Consider the following 6135-nt stretch of genomic DNA (forward strand, 5'->3'; position numbering starts at 1 on the left):
TTAATTGACACATTTGCGTCCTCGAAGTGGCGCAGTGAAATCTTATAGATTTCACTGCGTCACTTCTATGACCTTTTCTTGTGTCAGAACGCCCCCCACTGCATATATTATACCTGGCGCAGGTATAATGTAGCGCAGGGGTTAACAAAGTGACGCATCTACCTAGATGCGTCACTTTGTAAATTTGGTGCAACAAGGCACATTTTTTACGCTGCTGGTGCGTCACAAAAAGTGACGCACCAGCGGCGTAAAAGTGACGCACTGCCTCATAAATGAGGCCCATTGTTTATTTTGAAAATTGTCAACAATATTCATACAGAATATAAAATCTAGAACAGAGTGTTTAAAGCATGAGGGAGAACTTTGTACCAGGGATTTGAGACTGAGGGTCCTACAGAGCCATAATTACCTTGCCTCGCTGAAGGCTACAGAGGAGGCACATACAGCTCTTACTTGGCTTATCGTCTGACTTGCAGACATAGACGGGGACAGCAGCTTCTGCGTCTTTGCTTTTCTATTGATCTGAGAAGGTATGCAGGTGTGAACTAACTCGGAAACTTAAAATAGGCCTATTTTGGTGCTAAGCCTATCTTAGCAATTGGAGAAGAGGGGTTGGAGATACTAATGTAGAGAAGTTGTATGATACTGTCACGATATTACATATTTTCTGTTATCATTACAATTATCTAGTTTATTTTTATAATTTTTACTTTTAATATAGTGTGCACTAGGTAACCAAACCAAGCTCCCCACCAAACTGTTGTGGCCATCTTGTATGGGGACAACCCCCACCCCCAAAAAAGAAATAAAGAGCCTAAGTGTCTGGCTCGATCAGGATCTCAACTTTCAAATACAAGCCAGGAAAACTCTGGAATCTGCTTTGGCCTCCTGCGTACCGCATGCAAAATCCTCCCGCTCTTCCCCCTCAATCTAGGAAACTCCTCATTCAGGGCCTCATTATGTCTAGGCTAGATTACGGAAACGCTCTATACCTTGGGCTCCAAAATCGACCATCAACAGGCTACAACACGTCCAGAACGCAGCTGCTAGGCTGCTAACAGGCACTAAACACTGATGCTCTGCAAAGCCTGCCCTAAACTCTTTACATTGGCTCCCAATCCCTGAAAGAATCACTTTCAAAACCGTTTGTATTACACACAAAATCCTTCAAGACAAGGGACCCCCTATTTTGAGATCCTTGGTCAAACCAAACAAAGCCAATAGGAAGCTAAGATCCGACTTCCTCTCCCTGGCACGTGTCCCCAGAATCAGGAAAGCACGATCAGGGGGACGTCTATTTTCATATAACGCCCCTAAGCTGTGGAACTCCCTACCCCTCAACATCCATAGGGAGACCAATCTTCTAACATTCCTCAAACTATTGAAAACTTGGCTATTCCCCTAGGCCACTCTGCCACAGATACATTCTTACAAGTACAGCGCTGGGACGCCCACGGGTAGCTATGCGCTTTATAAATCCATTTCCAATTCCAATTCCAATTCCAATTTCTAGGACAGGATTGTGTTTTGAATAACTCTTGAAAATATATTTCTGGTTTCCTAATGTGCCTATTCATGATGAAAGAGATTTTGGGGTTCCACCCACTATCCCTGGGAAATCTCACAGGACTGATCGTAACGTAATTCTGCAGAGGCAAAGTGTTTCCTTATTGTTATGTCAAAGCCCATTGACATCAATTGCAGACAGTAATATTATCTGGGCAAATGTTTAGCCTCATAAGTACTTGTTTAATACCTGACTATAATAACCAACATCTGAAAACTGACCAGTTGACCGTTGCAAAATCTGCCACTGTACTGCCACATAAGTGCAGCGTTCCTTTAGTGAGTTTGTATCCCTCTGAGGTATGAACAATTTGTTTGATTAAATTCACAAATTATGAAACAGAGGGTGGAATCAATCCATAATTTGCCACACAATCACATTTTGCTCACCGGTCCTGTCTAGAACCACTGGTTATCATTAGGCTTGCGCTTAGGGTCGATTTCCTTATCTACTTAAGAGTTTTATAAAGTGTTGTGTGTCTCCTTACTGTTATTTCATAATGCTAATATAATTAACATGTAAGATAACTCAGTGTGCTAGATACCTGCTGCTGAAACCTGCTGGCAACACATAAGTCATTGGTGTGATCTTTACAGTGCTTCCTCAGACTTTCTTCCTTCTAAATTTGATACAATGGCACCTGCTGGGTAATAGAAACAACACCTGTTTGATAACATGCTAAATTCAGCCCTTCCTTTGCTGAACTGGATACAGCCCTAAAATGAGGTTTGTTCAGCCCCACTGAGTTTTATATTTTCACACTATTTGTTCAGTACATTCCCCTCAAATATAAAAAAAATGTGCCCAGCTCCCTGAAGTGTGTAGTGCCACATGACATGCTTTACCCAATCCTGCTAATGTTCACTCCCTAACCCATGCGTGTCAAACATACTGAGGATCAAAAGATTGCTAAAGTAAGTGCAAATAGATAAGTATAAATGTATTATTCTTAAGTCCACATCTATATACCTTGAATAAACACATATCGTCAACGTACAAATATGTAGAGTTAAGTTTAGTAAAATTTTACATACCCATAGAAACTTATCTTCACAATATTCTTGGCCTTGATATGCTGACACAATATTTTATCCACACAATATTTTGGACTCAATATTTTGTCCAAACACATCTATGTATCTACCTATCAACCTATCAACCTATCAATCTATCTATCTATCTATCTATCTATCTATCTATCTATCTATCTATCTATCTATCTATCTATCTATCTATCTATCTATCTATCTATCTATCTATCTATCTATCTATCTATCTATCTATCTATCTATCTATCTATCTATCTATCTATCTATCCATCTACCTATCTATCTAATACATCTATCTACAGCATACAAACTAAAACCCCCTTTCTGCTCTGAATGAATGTGTTGTAATTGTGGATATTTTCAGGTATTGGACAAACTACTTGAATTCCATACAGAAGTAATCCCACAGGAATGGAGTAGCATAGTAAGAATCCAAAGCAAGACATTAAAAAGTAAGGGAAATAGTGCTGAACCTTGGGAGGCTCCTCAGTTCATTGGCTTGTTTGCAGATTCAAGATGATGGTTGATGTCCCCTGATTAAATGATTACAGAAAAGATTAATCTAATTTACAGCTACACCATGGACACTTGCCTGAAAGAGGTGTTGAACAAGCAGGGAGTTTTTGATGGTGTCACAACTATCTGTTAGATAGAAAAGGAGTAAAGCCACTGAACATTTCTCCAAGGTTATCCAAAACTACCAGCACTGCACTGACTTCACTCATGCCTGGGAGAACAATTGAAAAAGATTTTTGTTTTCTCAGCATAGGTGCAATTTCTGCTTGTTTAAAAAAATGCATTATTGCAGTATAGAGAAATAGGGGTAAAATTCACCAGATCATATCAACTACTGTCAGATCCATTAAAATGGGATACCCACTGCTAGTTGGATGACGCAATCTGAAGGTCAATTATATTGACCCACAGAGATATTATATCCAGCGCCTCGCTTTTCACCATGTCATGTGATGTATCTTTTTTTATTATTTTTGCCTTTACACGTCTACCTTCTTACCCTGCTGAGATTGAATTATATAGTGTTGTAGAATATGCTAAATTACTGTTATGCAATATAATGCTAGTTTAATAATTAAAGTATACTACGCTTCTCATATCATACACACTACCAGTTGACAATAAAGAGTTTTTGAGATGCTGAAGGCCTGAACTAAGTTCCAAGCCGAGCATAGGCTGCGCGCATGCACTGTCTTCAAGACATGCTGTATTCGCTCTGTGGGCTTTGAACATGCCCAGTGCTTTTCATTGGTTGTTTCGTCAGCCTTTCAAAAATTCTTTCGGTTTCGTTAGTGAAGAGTTAACATTTATCCCACCTTTTGGCTGTTTTGGATCTTCCTAGAGCCTACCCCGGCTACATGGATCTTTTCACTATTGGCCATATGTTAAGTTTCTGCACACTCCGTTTTTATTAGCCATTGTTGCAACTTTGGCTGTCGTCCATCTGAAGTCGGTGCTCTGAATCCCATCTCATGTTGCCAGAGCAGTCCCGTGTGAGCCGCTCATCGGAGTCTGGTTTGTTTGACACAACAGGTTACATATAAGTAATATTCTGCGGACGCGCATTAGGTACAATTTAAAGGCTGTTCTACAGTCATTGCCTTTGTCCTCAAGGCTAGCTCTGATAATATTGATCCCTCATCCAACCGAACCGGGGCAGCATGAGCCTGAAAAACCTGCTCCTTGAGGCCAAAGAAATGCTCAACATCCTACGGGCACACAGGGCATGAGAGGCACTGTTCAATGGCACACATGTCCGCCCTTCTCCTCTTCTAGCAGCCTAAAGTTGCAGGACTGCCCCCCACAAATAGCTTGTGCTTGGCTTTCACGTCTAGGATTTCTTCCCACTGTAAGTTTTAGAAGTCCCCTTAAAAGAGTAGTTCACTCATGCACGCATTTCCTCTTACACTCAGTCACACATATTTATACAGAAATTCATTCTCACACACAGCCACACAGATTTTCACAAACTGTGACACACTCTGACACAAATTTTCTTTCTCATTCTCTCAGACATGAGATCTTACAGACCGACAGACACATGCAGATTCTTCCAGACACACAGATTCAAAATCTCTCTCATGGCCACCAGGTTCACAACCCCATCCCTGTAGGTGCAGGGCCCACTAGCCTTCGCCTGAACCGCTTTGCCAGTTCCGTCGCACATGTGCTGACCGCGCAGGTTACCCCATCCCATCTGACTTCTTTAGTCTCTCTAATCTGCCTGTTCCTTGCAGCCTCTTGTGTCTGGTTGTCAGTGCCTCGGTAAGGCTTTTCTTTCATCAACGACTACTAAATCTCCCAAACTGCTTGTTACTTTGTTGCACTTTCGGCATTTGAAGCATGCATGCTGCAATGTTGTGCACATCCTGAGCCAAGAGCAGTCCTCCTTCTGCATCACAAATTCTGGTTGCTTCCCAAGGACCACTCGCAACCTGAGCCAGGAGCAGCCCTCCATCTGCATTACAGGCTCTGATCGCTCCCAGGGGACTGCTTACACCCCAAGCCGGGAGCTGCCCTTTGTCTGCAACTGGAGCTCTGGCTGCTACTGGGGGACCGCTTGCACCCAGAGCCAGGAGCTGCTCTTTCTGCATCTGAAGCTCTGGTCGCTCCCATGGGAATGCTTGCACTTGCACCCTGAGCCAGGAGCAGCCCTCCATCTGCATCCCAGGTTCTCATCGCTTCCAGATGACAGGATGTAGTGTTTGCGTATTTCAGGGAGGATTAGTATGTAGGTTACTGAGGTTCTGTCCCTGTGTTTATCTGTATGTGTTGTCTGTCAGCAGCCTCTACCATATGGCTTTTGGTGCAATATTTCTTTTCCCAGGGTTCCTCTGGACTGGAACTGAGTGCATTGCACATGGGAGGCAGCCACCCCCAGTACCAGTTCCATTTCCCTAACCCTTTTATGCCCATGCATGTTGCTGGTGAGGGGGAAACTGTTCCTTTTACAGATCCTTGTATTTGACTTTCTACAACCTGGAGTCATAAGGGTACCTGTTGCTTATAGAGGTAACCAAATCTGGATATTGTGGATGCATAAACTGGCAGGTTCGGTGGGCGTGGCAGAGGAACAAGGGTGGGCCGCGGCTAGCTAGGCCAACATTCTACCCCCGGGTGTTAAATATTTCTGCAGATGAACCAGCAGCAGCAGAGCATTTGGAGCCTTCGTGTTAACAAGCTGGGGCTGCATTCTGACCTCTTTGTGTTCGGACCCCAGCAGGTGAGTGGAACCTTCTTAAAAGTGGAGTTAGTTTTAATCATTCATTGAATGTGCTCCTTCTTGGGATTCTATCGCCACTGCTCTGGCCTACTTATAGTCCCATCTATTTTAAAAGAAAGTTGTAGTGATGTTAAATGAAGATCAGGTTACGTAGGTTCTTGTAGAAAGATGTATTTATTAATCAAGTTGACATGAGGTGGAAGTTCATAGATAATAAGAATAATCCTGAGGTAAATCCCTAGTAAATCCCCACCAGGAGCTGTCACCAGTCAGCTCAATCC

The sequence above is a fragment of the Lissotriton vulgaris genome, chromosome 2_1 (assembly GCF_964263255.1).
Source record: "Lissotriton vulgaris chromosome 2_1, aLisVul1.2, whole genome shotgun sequence".
Lineage (NCBI taxonomy): Eukaryota > Metazoa > Chordata > Amphibia > Caudata > Salamandridae > Lissotriton > Lissotriton vulgaris.